At 38.9% G+C, this 20,484-nt stretch overlaps 1 protein-coding gene across 4 annotated transcripts in view; it reads right to left on the bottom strand.

Moving 5' to 3' along the window:
* The window catches only part of FKBP5 (FK506 binding protein 5), a 120,037-nt gene that overhangs the window by 82,883 nt on the left and 16,670 nt on the right, over positions 1–20,484 (bottom strand). The window contains exon 3 of one of the 4 annotated variants that reach the window (XM_018038959.1): positions 14,198–14,228. The exons of the other annotated variants lie outside the window; for them this stretch is intronic. The gene's annotated coding sequence lies outside the window, so the exon portion shown is untranslated. The remainder of the gene's footprint in view (positions 1–14,197; positions 14,229–20,484) is intronic. 4 annotated transcript variants of the gene reach the window in all.

Raw genomic sequence — 20,484 nt, 5'->3', positions numbered from 1 at the left:
CCCAGCATCAGAGTCTTTTCCTATGAGTCAACTCTTCTCATGAGGTGGCCAAAGTACTGGAGTTTCAGCTTTAGCATCATTCCTTCCAAAGAAATCCAAGGGCTGATCTCCTTTAGAATGGACTGGTTGGATCTCCTTGCAGTCCAAGAGACTCTCAAGAGTCTTCTCCAAAACCACAGTTCATATTCTTGGTTATATCCTTCAGGTCTCGTAACGTTTCTGAGATAAATATCAGAAGTACCCAAGAAGCTTTAAAAAGTCACTGATGCCTGTGGACCCACTTTCAGAGAGTCTGGATGGAACTGGTCTGTGATCAAGATATCCGTGTTTTTAGAAAGCATCTCAGATGATTCTAGTGTGCACACAGGGTTGAGAAACAATGGTCTTTTCTCTCAGATTCCATCTTTGTCCTTTTGCTCTATATCCTAAAATATATCTTTTGATGAAGTTTCTAGATCACCTTTTGTTTGTCAGCCATGTCCACTGTTGTCACTTAATTTGTTCAAAGGATTCTTAAAAAGAATGTTTATTTCTGTATACTCTTATTATCTGATTGCTCATTTTTCTTAGCATGTCCTTACTTTATGGATGCAATTACCTCCCCAAATGTTTCTAAAGATTCTTAGAATAAAATGAGACACCTCTCATGAATACATATGTGGCTAAAAAGTTTTTAAGGAAAAAAAAAATGCAGACTTTATGTATTCCCTAGTATCTCCTGACTTCCCTGGTGGCACAGATGGTAAAGCATCTGCCTACAGTGCGGGAGACCCGGGTTCAATCCCTGGGTCAGGGAAGGTCCCCTGGAGAAGGAAATGGCAACCTACTCCAGTACTCTTGCCTGGAAAACTCCATGGACAGAGGAGCCTGGTGGGCTACAGTCCATGGGGTCGCTAAGAGTTGACACAACTGAGCAACTTCCCTTTCTAGTATCTCCCAAAGGCACTAGGCAGTGGTGAAGACTGGTAAGCTAAACGGAAAGGAGAGAGGCAGCACACGTGAATGTGAAGCAGAAGCGTGTGCATAAGATGCCAAAGTGACGGGTGAGAATTTTGATACTCGTATTATGCTTACAAAGGGAGACAATAAAATGCTTTGGTGGAAAGGGAACTGAAGAATAAGAAAGAACTAGACAGGCTGAAATACACAGGGGAAAAAGTCACAGGGAAACAAAAAAGTAATGATTTGCGAGTGAAGAACACAGCACAGATTTTCCCTGGCAGCTCAGACGGTAAAGCGTCTGCCTACAACGCGGGAGACCCGGGTTCAATCCCTAGGTCAGGAAGATCTCCTGGAGAAGGAAATGGTAACCCACTCCAGTATTCTTGCCTGGAAAATCCCATCGACGGAGGAGCCTGGTAGGCTACAGTCCACGGAGTTGCAAAGATTTGGACACGACTGAGCAACTTCACTTTCTTTAACTTACAGCTAAATTAATATGCCTAAATAAAAGTAAGGTTTTCCTCAAGAGGAATCTTTAAATGAAAATTGACAAATTCGTACCATAAGAATATTATGCAGTCTTTGAAAAGGATGAGATAAATCTAAAGAGAATATTGAGCTAAGAGTCTAAACATCAAAAACATCAAAACAAATGAGCTGAGAAAGGATTTTGTAGATGTCCATCCATTAAAAAAGAATACCACTGTAATAAATGCAATGTGTTGTCACAATGCATAGTGCCCAATGATTTGGTTCTCTGGACTGTAAACAAAACCAAAGTCACGTGATGATGTCAAAAAGGGACAATATACGTGGTACAGACAATGTGGTATATCGCAATTACTTGCAGTAACCAACTATGGTTCCCAGTATAGATTTCGTGTGTACAATCATTTTAGAGAACTGGATTACAAGTATGCAAATATTACATATTACATGCCAAAATGTCTTTTTCATCATTGTTCTTTCCTAGAGTTGAGACAACTAAACTCTAAAAATATTAATAGGAAACAGGTGAGGTCTTAGCTATTCTAGATAAAGTGCAAGTCACTCAGTCATGTCCGACTCCTTGCGACCACATGGATGATAGTCTGTAGAATTCTCCAGGCCAGAACACTGGAGTGGGAAGCCTTTCCCTTCTCCAGGGGATCTTCCCAACCCAGGGATTGAACCCAGGACTCCTGCACTGCAGGCAGATTCTCTACCAGCTGAGCCACAAGGGAAGCCCTTATTCTAGCTAAGCAATCTTCTAACAATGACATGAAAGTTGGAACATTATCCAGCATGTACTATGAAGTGAATGGGAAGCTGCAGAACAATTAGTATGATCCTATTTTTAGGAAGAAAATGGTGTACATTTACTAATATATACAAGAAATGTATATTTAACCACTGTGAAGACAGTGTTACCTCTGGAAAATGAGATTTAGGACGGTAAAAAGGAATTTTCATTTGTAAAATTTTTATCATTTAAATATTAATGCTAAGTATATATTTCTTTCATGATTTTTAAGACAAGTTTTTTTAAAAAGATGAAATGATGAAAATACTTCACTGCACTCATCAGGATTTTTTATTCTTTCTGTTCAATTTAATTCAAACATGGTGGAGTGCCTCCTATGTAGAGGAAGCAAACTCTGGTTGAGTGAGGGGTGCTTGTAAGAGATGCAGAAGGCAGTCGGGAGATGAAGGCTGCACTCAGGAGAGCTCTGGGTGACAGTATACATTTGGGAGTTATCAGATTCTACAAGGTAATTAAAATACAAGTATAAGGGCACCCTAATTAATAGTCCAGTGACTAAGACTCCGTGCTCCCAATGCAGGGGGGCTGGGTTTGATCTCGTCAGGGAACTCAATCCTGCAAGTCGCAGCTGAAGATGTTGCGTAAAAGACCCTGGTCACAGCCAAACAAATAAAAATAAATATTTTTTACAAAAGATAAAAGTACAGTTGCAATTGCTTCTAGGAAAGTGAAATTGGCTTTCAAACTTTTAATGTCCCAACCTCACTTCTGATTACTATGTCCTGTGGCAGTACAGATAAAATAATTTCCATGGAACTTATACACTGCTGATGGTAAACACAGGAGTGAGCCTCTATTCCTGTTTTGATAGAAAAATTAAATTTCTACCTGTGCCACAGTGGTATATTATTAACTTGAGTTGACTCATTAGGATCAAACAGTTTGATCCCAAGTCTGCTGATGATTTCTAAGAAAAGGACAACAAGGTAACATATGGCAAAAGGTCTGCAAACATCATACAGGCAGAGTGTGTCCTAGTCATTTTTGAACCCCCACCACCTAGTGTAAATGGACATACAAGAGGCACTAGATAAACGCAAATGAATTGTGATATTCAAAAGCAATCAAGGTAAAGATAATAAAATAGCAGACAGTGTAAGGCATCAGCACTGAAATTTAATTATCAGTTGACTATATTCCTTTTCTAGGTCTACTCTGAAAAATCTAACCTGGAGAATGACACCATACCTAAGATAGGACCTTCCAAGCTGACAAGTTAAGCTCATAAGTGAATCCTGCCAGCTAGATAAAGATTTGTCTATCTTTCTAAGTAAACACCCTCTTTGGAATGACTCATATATTCCATGTTTCCAGAACAAATTTCTAATTATAGGGCATGTATACGGTAGAGTACTGCCCTGTGCCTGGATTTAACCTCAAACCTGTTGTAACTAAGCTACAGGATCTTTGGTTCTTGCTCAGTTTTCCATTTCTTCATCTGTAAATTTCAGGGGCAGCAGGGGGGGTGGCATTAGACTAGAGGGATAAATCTAAGGTTTATTCCAACTCTTAATTTTTTAAAAATTTATTTTTGGCTGCACTGAGCGTTCAATCCTGCCCACAGGCGTTCTCTAGTTGGAGCAAGGGGTGGCCATGGTGGCTCCTCTGGTTGCGGAGCACAGGCTCTAGGGCACCTGGGCTCAGCAGTTGCAGCACACGGGCTTAGCTGCTCCAGGGTATGTGGGATCATCCCGGACCAGGGGTCGAACAAATGTTCCCTGCCTTGGCAGGTGGATTTCTATCCAGTAAGCCACCAAGGAAGTTCCAACTCTAATGTTTTATATCTAGGATTATTTTTTAATAAGTGCATGTTTTACCTTATAGGAAAATGAGGTTTGATATGTGGAATGGAAAACAATTCCCAAGGAATGGAAAAAGTTATTCTGGTATCACAGAGTTCACTTTCTACTGCAACCTTCTGGTAAAACTTTATTAATTCTGAGGGTTATCCTCTTAGATATTTTCTACAGCTGCCACACCAGTCACCAATGTAAATGGCTTAAACAATAAGCACTTGTTATCTTACAGTTATGGAGCGCAGAAGATAGAAATGGGTCTCACTGGGCTAAAATCAAGGTGCTAGCATGGCTGCATTTCTCCTAGATGCTCTAGGAAAGCGTCTTCTGCTTTTTCCAGACCTAGAGGCTGCCCATCAGCTCAGTTCAGTCGCTCAGTCATGTTCAAGTCTTTGCGAGCCCCATGGACTACTGCAGCACGCCAGCTTCCCTGTCCATCATCAACTCCCAGAGCTTGCTCAATCTCATGTCTCAAGTCGGTGATGCCATCCAACCATCTCATCCTCTGTCATCCCCTTCTCCTCCCGCCTTCAATCTTTCCCAGCATCAGGGTCTTTTCCAATGAGTCAGTTCTTAGCATCAGGGGGCCAAAGAAGTGGAGCTTCAGCTTCAGCCTCAGTCCTTCCAATGAATATTCAGGACTGATTTCCTTTAGGACTGACTGGTTTGATCTCCCTGCAGTCCAAGGGACTCTCGAGAGTCTTCTCCAACACCACAGTTCAAAAGCATCAATTCTTCGGCGCTCAGCTTTCTTCACAGTCCAACTCTCACATCCATACATGGCCACTGGAAAAACCATAGCCTTGACTGGACAGACCTTTGTCGGCAAAGTAATGTCTCTGCTTTTCAATATGCTACCTAGGTTGGTCATAGCTTTTGTCCCAAGGAGCAAGTGTCTTTTAATTTCATGGCTGCAGCCACCATCTGCAGTGATTCTGAAACCCAAGAAGAGAAAGTCTGTCACTGTTTCCATAGTTCCTCCATCTATCTGACATGGAGTGATGGGAACAGATGCCATGATCTTAGTTTTTTGAATGTTGAGTTTTAAGCCAACTTCTTCCCTCTCCTCTTTCACTTCATCAAGAGGCTCTTTAGCTCTTCTTCACTTTCTGCCATAAGGGTGGTGTCATCTGCATATCTGAGGTTATTGATATTTCTCCTGGCAATCTTGACTGCTGCTGTGCTTCATCCAGCCTGGCATTTATGAGGTACTCTGCATATAAATTATATAAGCAGGCTTATGGCCCACTTTCTCCATTTCCAAACCCAGCAATATCGTCTTCTCTCTGGTCATCCTTGCTGTCCCCAAATGCAGATGGTGCTATGGTCACCATCTCCCTCTGGCCACAGATGGGAAAGCTTCTCTGCTCTCTTAAGAATCCATGTGATTATGTTGGGCTCACCTAGATAATCTAGGAAAATTTCCCCACCTCAAACCTTTAACCTCGATCATATCTGCAAAGTCCCTTCTACTCTGTTAGGTAACATATTAATAAATTTCAGGAGTTAGGATGTGGGCATCTTTGGAGGGATCTTTATTCTTCTATCTACCTTAGATGCCTAGTCATCCAAACAAGATCTTAAGAATGTCTCCCAAGCCTAGAATTCTGTTGACTTCCACCATCTTACACTCAGTATTCTTTGAACATTCCTTCCTCTCCCTCCATTTATTTATCATCCAGTTGGATTACAATGTTCTAATCTGACAACAGAATTAAATCTAACATTTGATACATCATTATTATAAAAAATTCTTCAGAATTTCAGAAAGCTCAAATTGGAACATTTATTCAGTTTCTTAATTTTGTAATAAGTTAAAAATTATAAGTAAACTTGATAAATACAGTGCATGTTTTCTCATCTCAAACTTAATCACTGAAAAATTAGTTTAAAAACTGAGTCCCTTATCTGATTCTGAAATTCAAGCAGCTTGCTCTCCCCAAATGTAGAACACACACAAAAAATTTTTTTTAAGAGTTGACAATAAACTGCATATATTTAAAGAATATACAATTTGTAAGTTTTGACACACATATATGTATTCATAAAGCCATCATTGCAATCAACATAATGAATGTATTTGTCAGCCACAAATTTTCTTTGTATCTCTTTATGATTCACTTCTCTCTGGCTCACATCAGAGCAATCTCTGATTTGCTTTCTGAACAGTTCGTATTTTATAGAATTTCACATAAACGGAGTGTCTTTTTTTCCCCCGAATTCCTTCTCTTACTTTGAGAATAAAATACACTGTTGCGTGTTATCAATAGCTCGTCCCTTTTTATTGCTGTGTAATATTCCGTTGCATGAGCCAGGGCACCATGTCTGCGGTTGATGCATACTTGGATTGCTTTCAATTTCTGCCTATTACAAATAAAGCTGCTATGAATATCTGGGTACAAATCTTTATGTGGTCATATGCATTCATTTCTCTTAAATAAATGCCTAGGTGTGGAAAAGGCTAAATCACAGAGCAGGTGTATATTTTAGGTCTTTAAGAAAGTGGCAAACTGCTTTCCAAAGCAGATGTACCATTTTGTACAGAAGTGTGTAAAGGATTCAGCTGCTCCATGTCCTCACTAACACTACTGTAAGCCTTTTTAACTGAAGACATTCTAACATGTATGTAGTGGTGTCTTACTGTGATTTTAATCTGCATTTTCCTAATGAGTAACAATGTTGATCAACTTTTCATGAGCTGACTTGCCATCTGTATATCTTCTTTGGTGAACTGTCCAAATCTTTTGCCTATTTTTGACTTAACTTTCTTAAGTCTTGAGAGTTCCTTATATAATCTGAATATAAGTCTTTAATCAGATGTGATCTGTTAATATTTTCTCCCTGTCTGTGACTTGTCCTTTTATTCTCTTAAAGGTGGCTTTCAAAGAGATGTTCTTAATTGATATAGTCCTATTTATCTTTCTTTTATAAATCATGCTTTTGGTGTTGTATCTTAAAAATCTTTACCAAACCCAAAATCAAAAATATTGTCTTCTAAAAATTTTATTGATTTGGGCCTTACATTTAGGTCTACGGTCAATTTTGAATTAACTTTTATATATAAGGTATGGAATAAGGTATGGATTTAATTTTTTGTATATGAATATCAAGTTGTTCCCCTACCATTTGTTGAAAAGACTAACCAATTTTCTATTTAATTGATTTGGCACTGTACTCAAAAACTGACCATATTTTCTGTTCCATGGGTCTACTTACCTTTACATCAATATCACTGTCTTCATTATTGTAGCTATAGTAAGTTTTAGAAATCAGATGGTTTTAAGTCCTCTCTATTCTTCTATTCTAAGTGAAGTGAAAGCCACTCAGTCTTGTCTGACTCTTTGTAACCCCATGGACTGTACAGTCCGTGGAATTCTCCAGGCCAGAATACTGGAGTGGGTAGCCTTTCCCTACTCCAGGGAATCTTCCCAACCCAGGTATCAGGCCAAGATCTCCTGCACTGCAGGCAGATTCTTTACCAGCTGAGCCACAAGGGAAACCCTCTTCTATCCTAGGACCCTTGCATTACCATATAAACTTTAAAACCAACTTGACACTCTACACATTGCCAGCTGAATTTCTGACTGAGGTTGCACTGAACCTATGCCTTTAGAGAAAACTGACAATATTGAGCTTCCAATCCTTGAATACAGTATATCTTCATTTATCTGAGTTTTCCTTAATTCCTCTCAGTAATATTTAATAGATTCCAGCGGAGAGATCTTACATATCTTTTAGGAAATTTATCCTTAGGTACTTAGTATTTCAAATTTTACTACAAATGGTACTCTTTCAAAATTTCAACTTCTGGCTGTTTTCTAGTATATAGAAATATAGTTGACTTTTCTGTATTGATCTTGTATCCTGGAATTTTGCTTGTTGGTGTTTAGTTGCTAAGTCATGTCCAACTCTGCAACCCCAAGGACTGTAGCACACCAGGCTCCTCTGCCCTCTACTATCTCCAGGAATTTGCTCAAATTAATATCCATTGAATCGGTGATGCTACCTAACCATCTTATCCTCTGCCCCCTCTTCTCATCCTGCCTTCAACCTTTCCCAGCATCAAAGGTTTTTCCAATGAGTCAGCTCGTTGCATCTGGTGGCCAAAGTACTGGAGCTTCAGCAAGTCCTTCCAATGAATGTTCGGAGTTGATTCAGAACTCTTCGCTATTACTCATCTGTCCTGGATGCCCCTGTACGGCATGGCTCATAACTTCACTGAATTATGCGAGTCTCTTTGCCACAAGGGTGTGATCCATGAAGGGGGCTACTTTGCTAAGTACACTTAATTCTAGTAGCTTTCTTTCTTTTTAAAGAAATCATAGGCAATCATGTTATCTGTGATAAAAAGTTTTACTTCCTCTATTCCAATCTGAATGCCTTTTATTTCTTTTCTTATTTGACTGAACTGGCTATAAGTTCAAGTACAATCCTGAATGGAAGTTGTGACTCACAGTGGACATCATGCCTTGTTCCTAATATTGGAAGGGAAGGATTCAGTCTTTCAGTGCTAAGTATGATTTCAGCTATTAGTTTTTCATGGATGTCCTTTATCAGACTGAGGAAGTTTCCGTCTTTCCCTAATTTGTTGACAGTTTTTAATGGTGGATTTTGTTAAATGCTTTTTCTGCATCTATTGAATTGATCACATGGTTTTCCATTTTTACTTTACTGACATGGTACACGATCTTCATTTTGAAATGTCAAGCCAACCTTGAATTCCTGGGACAAATCTCACTTGGTCACTGTATTTTTTTTTCTTTTTATATGTTGTTGGAGTGTATTTGCTAAAATTTTGTTAAGAGTTGTGCAACTGTTTTCATGAAGGATACTGGCCTGTTAACTTTTTCTTGTAGTGTATTTGGTTTTAGTTATCACAACAATACAATTGTTATAGAATAAGTTAAGAAAAAGTCTCTCCAACTTAATGGAAGAATTTGCATAAATTTTGTATTATGACCTCCAAAAATATTTGCTAGAATTCATCAGGGAAGTCATCTGGGCCCAGAGTTTTCTTTAGGGGAATTCAATTTCTTTAACAGACATAAGATTATTCAGGCTACTCATATTTTCCTGAGTGAGCACTGGTATATTGTGTCTTTCAAGAAATTTATCCACTTCATTTAAGTGTCTAATGTACTGACATAAAGTAATTTATATCCTTCTTTTTACATAGCCTTTTAAAGGCTACAATCTCTGCAGCTTTGCTGACTCTTTCATTCCTGATTCTGGTAACTTGTGTCTTCTCTTTTTGCTGATCCAATAGGATAGAGGTTTATCAGTTTTATTGGCCTTCTCAAAGAACCAGCTTTTGATTTCATTAACTTTCTGTTTTTCTGTTTCATGGTTTTGGCTTTGATTTTTAGCTCATTTCTTCTGCTTACTATGGGTCTGATTTTCTCTTCTGGTTTCAAGGTAGAAGCTGAGGACAATGATTTGCTCAACTTGACTCTCTCTAATGTAGGTATTTAGTGAATTTTCCCCTGAGCATTACATTAGCTACATCCCACAAACTTTGATATGTTGTGTTTTCATTCACTACAAAATGCTTTCTAAATTCATCTTTTTTTTCCTTTGACTCATGAGCTTCTTAAAAACCAGTTTCTAAATATTTAGAAGTTTTCCAGATATCTTTCTATTGTTGACTGTAAATTTAATTCCCTTTCAGTTAGATAACATATCTTTTATGATTTAAGTAATTTTAAATTTATTGATACTATTTTATGGACTAAAATGTACTGGTAAATGTTCTTTTGTGCAACTGGACAAAATATGTATTCTGCTTGTATTGGGTAGAATGTCATATAAACGTTAGTTTGGTCAGTTGGTTATAGTTTAACTCTTAAATCATTACTAATATTTTGTCTACTTGTTCAGTTATATGAGATGATGGCTGTTCACTAAACTTATTGTGACCATTTTAAGATGCATGTAAGTCAAACCATATGCTGTACACCTTCAAATAATACAGTGTTAAATATTAGTGAACAAAAATAATGTTTTCGTCCACTAACTCTATCACCTGTGTCATTTTCGGATCTGTTTCTTTTTTTAAATTTTCCTCCTCAAGGACTGCTTCCTTGCAAGTCAGATGCTTTTGATTGGAGATCAAATGTGAATTTTACCTTGGTTCTATTTTTTTTTCCCTCTAGTTTTGTTGAGATATAATTGACATCTCGCACTGTATAAGCTGAGGGCTTCCCTGGTAGCTCAGATAGTAAAGAGTCTGCCTGCGGTGCAGGAGACCAGGGTTCGATCCCTGGGTCGGGAAGATCCCCTGGAGAAGGAAATGGCGACCCGCTCCAGTATTCTTGCCTGGAAAATCCCATGCGTGGAGGAGTTTGGCAGGCTGCAGTCCATGGGGTCACAAAGAGTCGGACACGACTGAGTGACTTCACTTTCACTGTATAAGTTGAAGCTATACAGCATATGGTTTGACTTACATACATCATGAAATGATCACAATAATTTTAGTGAACAGTCATCATCTCATACAGATACAAAATTAAATAGAAATTTCCTTGCAATGAGAACTCAGGATTTACTCTCTTAACAACTTTCCTATATAACATAGAGCAGTGTTAATTATATTTATCATGTTATGCATTATATCCTAGTACTTATTTACCTGATAACTGGGAGTTTGTATCTTTTGACTGCCTTCACCCAATTTCCCCTTCTCCTGCCCCTGCCTCTGGTAACCACAAATCTGGTCTCTGTGTCTATGAATTCGTTTTTGAATTATAATTGACCTACAACACTATGTTAGTTCCTGTTAAACAACATAGTTGATATTAAACAACATAGATTCAGTATTTCTGTACATTTCAAAATGATAATTACAGTAAGTCTAATGATCACCACAGAAAGCCTAATCACAACCGGTTACCAAAGATATGCATAGTTACTAACTATATTCCCCACACGGTACATTTCAGACCCTTGGCTCTTTTTTTCTTCCCGCCACCAGAAGTTTGTACTTCATAATTTCTCTGACCTATTTCTTTCTTTCCCTTAGTCCCCTCCCCTCTGGCAATCACTTGTTTGTTCTCTGCTTCTGTTATGTTTGTTCACTGGTTTTGTGTTTTGGATTCCACATGTAAGTGAAATCACACATTATTAATCTTTCTGTCTGACTTAACAACTGTATAAAGATATCACATCTGCAATATCCTTTCCTCTGTTGATGGGTAATTAAGTTGCTCTCATATCTTGGCTATTGTAAATAATGCTGCAATGAGCACGTATGGTTACATATATCTTTTCTAATTAGTATTTTGTTCTCTTTGGATAAATATCCAGGAGTGGAACTGCTAGATCACACAGTGGTTCTACTTTAATTTTTAGAAGAATCTCCACACCATGGCTGTACCAATTTACATTTCCACCAACAATTGCACAAGGGTTCCCTTTTCTCCACATCCTCACCAACACTCGTTGTTATCTTTTGGACAACAGAGTGCTAGTTTTTGTAATAACTATACATTTTGAGCTTTGTTCTGGGGTGCAGTTAAATTACTTGCAAATAGTTTGATCCTTTTTTTTAAAGTGGTGTCAACAATGACTGATTTTTTTTTATTGGAAGATAATTGCTTTACAATCTTGTGTTGGTTTCTGAGAACTATTTGAGTCAGTCCTAAGGAGGGGGATGAACCTAGAGCCTACTATACAGAGTGAGGCAAGTCAGAAACAGTTTGATCCTTTTGAGGTCTATTTTTAAGCTTTGTTAGAAGGGATGAGAGCAGTCTATAGTTTAGCACCACTACTGGGGCAACACGTTTCTGAGTACACTACCCGATGTCCTGTGACTTAGGAGGTTTATTCCCTTTGGCTGGTGGGAATACATACTACTTTAACCTTGAAAAAGAATCAGGGATTATTCCCTCTACTCTCTTCAGATGGTTCCTGGCTTTAGGTAGCTTCCACACAACATATGCACTGATTATTACTCATCTGAAAGCTAAAGGGGGAACACTCTGCAGACCTTTGAAGTTTCCTTTTTGTGCTCTCTCCTCCAAACTATAGCCTCCTTTACGCCCAGCTCTGTCTCCTCTACTAGAGAGACTGCTGGGCTGAGGCTGGGTTCTCCCTCCTCATGCTGCAGCCTGGAAACTCTCTCCAGGCAGTAAGCTACGATAATTGTAGACTTCATCTGTTTCTGCTTTCTTGGGAATTATCATCCTTTGCTGCCAGTTGTTCAGTGTTTGAAACTTCATATATTTTTTTCTGGGGGTTTTGTTTGTTTGTTATGTGATTATAGCCCAGAGAGTAAATCCAATCTCTGTTATTCTATGTTGGCCAGAAGCACAAGCTCACAAGTGTATTTTTAAGTCAGATAAAGGGAGACACTAGAATTATGAATGGAACTTCAAATGGGAAGAAAGTATTTTATAAAATAAGAATTATTTAGAACTAATTTTTACAGTCTGAAATCTGAAGGATATAGTTTTTCCATAACATTACAAAAGCCAAAACCTATAACTGGCAGTAAGACATCTCTCTACTAAAATGGCAGGTATTTGATTTTAAAACAACTGTCAAAACTATGGCTTTGCAAATATTTCTGAAAACCTGCATAACTTCAGCATCTCATTTTTCTTTAACATATGTAAGAAGTTTAAGCCTTATGAGAATAAAAAATATATGATTTTACATTTCTAAATGCAATTAATAAATATAACACAGCTTTAAAAAATCTGGGTTAAAAATCCCCTTCTTTTATTAATTCAACTAAAAAATGCAGTGCAAATCATCTTAATATTTCAAAGTCTTAATACTACAAAAAAGTTGGCTTGTGGTTGACACTGGTATTAATAGTTTTTAGCAGGTCTGTAAAAGTTGCTTTTGTTTTGAAACAAACTTCAAACGGACACTTATGATACACAAACCTATCAAGTATTTCCATATACTGAGATTTTAACACTGCTTCAACTGGAAAGAAAGCCCCCAGACTATCTAAAACACACACACTCTGTAGTGGTACTGACAAGCACAGGAAGAGCAGTCGTCACTGAGTCAGCCAGGCTTGCTGCTCTGTGCACCTATTTAAACTTTTAACCAGCACCATCTGCAGATCTCTACCCTCACCATGATTTCCTAAGAGACCAACATACACAGATGCAAAGAGTTGAAGGAACAAAAGGGCAGAGAAGTCAGTAAAGAGCTCTGCTTGGATGACTGCCCCCTGCCCACTTCTCAAAATCAACTTTCATCAAAGTGACTTATGCAGCTCAGACTGCATTATCTGGCTCCGTGCCCTAATGCTACTCAATCATCATTCATTCCATTCATGGATGGCAATTATACAGACTAGCCAGATTCCAAAAATTCACCTAAATATTTGGAGGAAAGTCTTAGTTAAGGTGAGCGGGAAGGCTTTTAATGGAGAGTGAGGTGGCAAAGAAGAAACTGACGGAAACTCACTGGAGACAGAAAGGCGCATTCACGGAGCCGAGTGTTAAATCTGAGTCTGGCTCATTCTAACCGTAACCTTGTGCCCCAGCTCTTCACCTTCATACATTCTGCCTGGAAAGTTAGGTTACTCTGGTTTTTAGCTACAAAGCTAAGAGCTGCCTGTTGAGTTTTTTTTTTTTAATTATATTAGCCAAACCGTAAACTAAAATTTTTTAAATTATAATATAGTTATATGTTACAGCAAGTTTAGGAAATGAAGGAGGAAAGAAATTACCATAATCCCAACACCCAATTTAGGAGTCCTTTGTTAAAAACAGATTTTTTACAGCAGTTATAGGTTCACAACAAAACTGAACAAAACAGTCAAAACAACCTTGAAAAGAACAAAGTTGGGAGGACTCATACTTCATGGTGCCAAAACTTACTACAACATGACAGGAATCAATATAGTGTGGTACTAAGATGAGGACAGACACATAGATCAGTAGAACAGAATTGAGGGCTGATAAATAAACTCTTACATTTGTGGTCCGGATATCTGAAAAAAGTTCCAAGACAATTCAATAGGAGAAAGACCAGCCTTTTTTCAACAACTGGTGCTGGATCTCAATATGCAAACGATTATGAAGTTGGACACTACTTCACACCGCATACAAAAAATTAACTCAAAATGGACCAAAGACTCATCATAAGAGCTAAAACTATCAAACTCAAGAAAACACAGGAGTAAAACTTCACTGACCTTGAATTTGGCACTGTTTTCTTATGTGAAACTGAAAGCAAAATAAAAAATAATAATCAGCCTTCATGAAAATTAAAAACTTTGTGCTACAAAGGACACCATCAGGAAAGTGAAAACACAACAGGATGAAAGAAAAATTTTGCAAATCAAATATCTGATAATGAGATTGTGTCTAGAATATACTAAGAACTCCTTTAACTCAATAATAAAAAATAACTCAGTTAAAAGAGGGCAAAGGATTCAGACATTTCTTCAGACAAGATTTACGAAGAGCAAATAAGCACACAAAAAGATGCTCAACATCATTAGGCATCAAGGAAATGCAAATCAAAACCACAATGAGATAGCACTCTAAAACCACGAGGATGGCTATTAGCAAAGAGACCGATACCAGCAAGTATCATCAGAGATGTAGAGAAGGTGGAGTACTCATGCACTGCTAGAAGAAACGTAACAGGATGCAGCTGCTGTGGAAAATAGTCTGGGAGTTCCTCTAAAATTCAGTTATCATTTGATCAACAATTCCAAGAAAAATGAAAATATGTCCACACAAAAACCTGGACATGAATATTCATAAAAGCTAAGGAGTAGAAACACTCCAAATGTCCATTAGTCGGATATGTCCATTAGACATTAGTCAGAAATGTCCATGAGATAGATAAAAGTCATACATCCATACATTAGAATATTATTCAGTGATGAAAAGCAATGCAGTACTGTAACATGCTACAACATGGATGAACCCTGAAATATTATGCTAAGTGAAGGCCAAGCACAAAATGCCGTATCTTATACAATTCCATTTATACAAAATGTCCAGAATAGGCAAATCTATACAGACAGAAAATAGACTGGTGATTTTATCGGGTAATCAGGAAAAGGGTGTGACTGCTAATGGGTATGAGATTTGAGGATGATAAAGTGTTCTGAAGTGGGGTAATGGTAATAGTTGTGTAACTGTGAATATACCAGAAACCACTGACTTGTAGACTTCAAAGGGATAAATATTATGTTATGTGAATTTTACTTCAATAAAGCTATAAGAAGTTTAATCTATTGAGTGGATGAACCATAATTACTTACATCCATTGCTTCCAATTTACCTACTCTATGTAAAACTGCTGTGAACAGTTTTATGCCTAGGCTTTATCACATTATAAAATTAGGGGTATGAATTCTGTTTGTAGGAATCTTGGCTTGACAACAGAGCAGCAAGTCAGTTAATTTCTTTGTGCCTCAATTTCCCCATACGTGACATGAGATTACTAGCATCAATACCTCTTTGGATTCTGAGAAATAAAGTAATGTGTGTCAAGGGCTTTACATGGTGCCTGTCACACAGCAAACTTTCAACATTAGTGGTAGAGGTAGCTATTCTAATTGTTATTCTAGTCTGCATTATTTTCTGAAGATGATTTCCAGAAGGGGTATCATCAACTCAAAAAAAACCCATGGACATTTATGTCTGAATACATCCTGCCAAACTACACATATCAAAAGGGGTGCACTAATTTTTGGCAGCAGTAACTCTATGAGAGAATCAGGGTAACCACGCCATCATCAATATTATCTTATAATAAATTTGTTTTCTTAATAGGCATCTCACTGTAACGGTTCATTTGTGCTGCTTTTGAAACCCAACAGTTTTTCTAAGTATCATAAAAATCCTACATACCCTGAGCATCTACTTAATGTGAAATCTGTGCAAGACACTATACTGGGGGCTAAACAGAAACTAAAAATGAGTCAAGCAGAGGATTCTGTGTGAGGTAAGGCAGAGAAGCATTTTAACTCAGGATAATTATGATTAAGTATAACAAAGCTACCAAGTATTTATGAGGGCAGGTTTATAAAGGGGAGAAAAGATGGCAGTGTTTCAGCTGATTCTTGAAGGATGGGCAAAATTTCAACTGGCAAGGGTGTGGCAAGAGTGAAATCAAATCAAGGCTGGTAAAAGAACACAACACACTGCAAGACTCTGCGGCTAGAGTCCAAAGTGGCCGGGGAGGGGACGGTGGGAGAACAAGGCACAGGGTGCTCTGGGAGCACAGAGAGGTCCCTCTGAAACAGAGCCACAACCACGTGAGCTGAGGGTGAGAGCGTCTCCCAGGACAGTCGGCGTGCAGAAGAACACGGAGACACAAAGCACTGTGACCCATGCAGGGAACTGCACGTAACCCAATTTGGCTAACGTGGAGGGTACTTTGGGGAAGGAAGCAGATGATGCTAAATGGGCAGAGGCCTGACTGTGAAGGACCTTGCGTGCCAGAAGCAAGCATTTGAACTTTTATTTCAAAGCAACTAGAGAACTGAAGCGTTTTTAAGAAAAGAAGTGACAATCAGACTGACTTAAAAAATGAACTCTGGTAATACTCCCAACGGCTTCCCATCTCACACAGAATAAAGCCAAATCCTTCTTATGCTTGAAACTCTTCATGTACACTATCGATGCTATCTATAAAACAGGTAATTAATGAGAACCTACTGCATAGCACAGGGAACTCTACTCAGCACTCTGGTGACCTAAATGGGAAGGAGATGTGAAAAAGGGGGGCACGTGCATATGCGTAGCTGATTAACTTTGCTGCACAGCACAAACTAACACAGCATTGTCAAGCAGCTAAACGGCAACCAAGATTTTTAAAAATAGTAAGAATAAAGGGGGGAAACCCCATGCTGGTCGGTGGCTATCTCTGAAATTATTTCCTGTTGCTCCTCCTCTCACTCTGCCTGCGTGACTCTGGCCCCCTTGCTGTACCTTCAATACGCCACTCCTCAGGGTTTCTGCACTTGCTGTCCCCTCCACCTGAAACTCTTGTCCCAAATCAGCTTCCTCACTGGTCTCTGGTTTGCTTCCTCACTTCCAGCAGGTCTCTGTTCAAACACTTTCTTATCAGGCAGACCCTCCCTATTACCCAATATAAAAGAGCAAGAAACAACGACAATCAATCCTACCGTCATTTTCCTCTACTTACCACCTGGCACACGTATTTATCTGAAAATTTCCAGTCTCTCATTACTAGAATGTAAGTTCCAGGATGGATCCTCTTAATTACCCTGATATACGAACTATTATTAGCATGTCCAGATGGTGAAATTCAGGGGCATAATACTGCTCATGTGCAGTGGAACCAGGCAGAATGACTCCTGAGCCTGCATTTGAACCATTTCACCTACTGACTCTGGTGAAGTCACAGGGCCCTGGCTTTGACTCTAGATTATTTCCTGTGACTAGGCTCCATCCTGACAAGCACCACAACAGTACACTCTAAATTCACACTATGTTCTTCCAAAAAAATTAAAAAAAAAACACCTCATTCTTATCATTTGTTATTAGCTGAGTTTCCAAAGCCAAGAAACATTTTTTAAATGATCACTTAAAATGCACAAGGTATCTGGACTTGTATCTAGTCAATAATAAGCTGGCTTTTTTTCTCTTGTGTTGGACCCACAGATATCAAAACAAAATGAAAAGATTTTATGAAACTACACAAAAAAGGAGCATAGCACATGACACCAAAACTACTTTTCCAAGACCTTTTTTCAAGTGTAATAGTCAACTTCAGGAATAAAACTAACTCCAACTTTAAAATACACACAACAAAATTTTCTGAGGTATTACACCAAAGAACATGGCAGCTACCTGGAAAACATCCAGTAAATACAATATCATATGTAGAGAAAAACAATGAAGGTGAGGGACTCCCCAGGTAGCCCAGTGGTAAGACTCTACGTTTCCAATGCAGGGGCTGGGGTTTGATCCCTGCTCTGGGAACTAAGATCCCACATGGCTTGTAGTGCAGCCAAAAAATTAATTAAATTTTAAAAATAAGGCCATTAAAAAAAAACGAAGGTGAGTTCACAATAAGATTTATCCTGATTCTTTTCCTGTTTCTCAGATTACTGACTTCTTTTCTTGATTGCTCTTTTCATCCCATCTCCTATTACTGCAAGTTGTTTAGTTACTAAGTCATGTCCAACTCTTTTCCAATCCCTGGACTGTAGACCAGCAGGCTCCTCTGTCCATGGGATCTCCCAGGCAAGAATACAAGAGTAGGTTGCCATTTCCTTCTCCAGGGGATCTTCCCCATCCACGGATCGAACCCACGTCTCCTGCATTGTCAGGCGGATGCTTCACCACTGAGCCATCTGGGAAGCCCATCACTGCAAGTACCTCTTTTCAAAATGTAGTTTTCAATCAACAGCTTTTCCCCCATCAACCACTTCATCCCAGAACTCATCCACTCTTAATTTCAACTTTACCTGCAGATAACTTCCAGATCTAGTTAATTTCTCCCTCTTCCCTTCTCCAGTTTTTTAACCTCTCCTGAATTGCCTGGTTATAGATACTTAAGCGGAGAAGGCAATGGCACCCCACTCCAGTACTCTTGCCTGGAAAATCCCATGGACGGAGGAGCCTGGTAGGCTATAGTCCATGGGGTCACGAAGAGTTGGACACTTACTGAGTGACTTCACTTTCACTTTTCACTTTCATGCATTGGAGAAGGAAATGGCGCCCCACTCCTGCCTGGAGAATCCCAGGGATGGCCGAGCCTGGTGGGCTGCTGTCTATGGGGTCGCACAGAGTCAGACACGACTGAAGCGACTTAGCAGCAGCAGCAGCAGATACTTAAGAACCCTTTTATAGCCCTACTTTTATTTTTTAAAAAAGAAAATCACCTTTTTCAAACTTGGCCCCTTCTCTATTGACTTCATCATCTGCATTGTCTGGCTGTTCTTCCACAACTTCAAATGCTTCACTTTTCTCCACTGAATCAACAGGACCCGCCAACTGCACATTGCTTCCTACTCTCTTAGCTTTTCAATCCCACAGCTATCACCACATTCTGGGTTTTCTTCCTTTCCTTCCTGAGTCACCACAGCCCTCCAGCCTACTCACTCCCTTCTATTCTTTCAGTACATACCACCAGTAAACCTCTCTCATACAGTACACACCCCAGTTCAAGGACTTAAAATAGTTCCTGAGAACAATGAAACCAAACTTCTCAAACCAATACTCAGGGCTTTCCATCCTTTCAGACAGTCACTTGTGAATGTTGAGCTTAAACATCCCAAGGAGGCAAAACCTTAAAACCAACATTTTGATCTTTCACATCTGAATCAGTGTAATGTATACTCTAAGTCTGTAGAAACTATAGGCTACCATCTTCCACTTGACTTCAACTACTTATGCCAGGCAATGGGGATATTTGATTTAATCCATCTTCTGAACCACTCAAATTACCAGAAGGAGGATTCATTTTCAAAAGTTGAACTCTTCTAGCCCACAAAATGAAAGCATGTAGTTATTAGAAAATAACAACTCATGTCCTTAATGAGTGCAAAGCAGTATGCTATCTTTAAGGGGGAATTTTCCAACATCTACTAGAAGTTGTAAGAACACACAGAAGAACTATACAAAAAAGATTTTCATGACCCAGATAACCACGATGGTGTGATCACTCACCTAGAGCTAGACATCCTGGAATGCGAAGTCAAGTAGGCCTTAGGAAGCATTGCTACAAACAAAACTCATGGAGGTGATGGAATTCCAGTCGAGCTGTTTCAAACCCTAAAAGATGATGCTGTAAAAGTGTTGCACTCAATATACCAGCAAATTTGGAAAACTCAGCAGTGGCCACAGGACTAGAAAAGGTCAGTTTTGATTCCAATCTCAAAAAAAGGCAATGCCAAAGAATGCTCAAACTACCGCACAATTGCACTCATCTCACATGCTAGCAAAGTAATGCTCAAAATTCTTCAAGCCAGGCTTCAGCAGTATGTGAACCGTGAACTTCCAGATGTTCAAGCTGGATTTAGAAAAGGCAGGGGAACCAGAGATCAAATTGCCAAGATCCGCTGGATCATCAAAAAAGCAAGAAAGTTCCAGAAAAACATCTACTTCTGCTTTATTGACTACACCAAAGCCTTTGACTGTGTGGATCACAATAAACTGTGATCCTTGAAGAGATGGGAATACCAGACCACCTGACCTGCCTCCTGAGAAATCTGTATGCAGGTCAAGAAGCAACACTTAGAACTGGACATGGAACAACACACTGGTTCCAAATAGGAAAAGGAGTACGTCAAGACTGTAAATTGTCACCCTGCTTATTTAACTTACATGCAGAGTACATCATGCAAAATGCTGGGCTGGATGAAGCACAAGCTGGAATCAAGATTGCTGGGAGAAATATCAATAACCTCAGGTATGCAGATGATACCACCCTTATGGTAGAAAGTGAAGAAGAACTAAAGAGCCTCTTGATGAAAGTGAAAGAGGAAAG

The sequence above is a fragment of the Capra hircus genome, chromosome 23, assembly GCF_001704415.2.
Source record: "Capra hircus breed San Clemente chromosome 23, ASM170441v1, whole genome shotgun sequence".
NCBI lineage: Eukaryota > Metazoa > Chordata > Mammalia > Artiodactyla > Bovidae > Capra > Capra hircus.
This window is presented reverse-complemented; position numbering and strand designations above follow the sequence as displayed.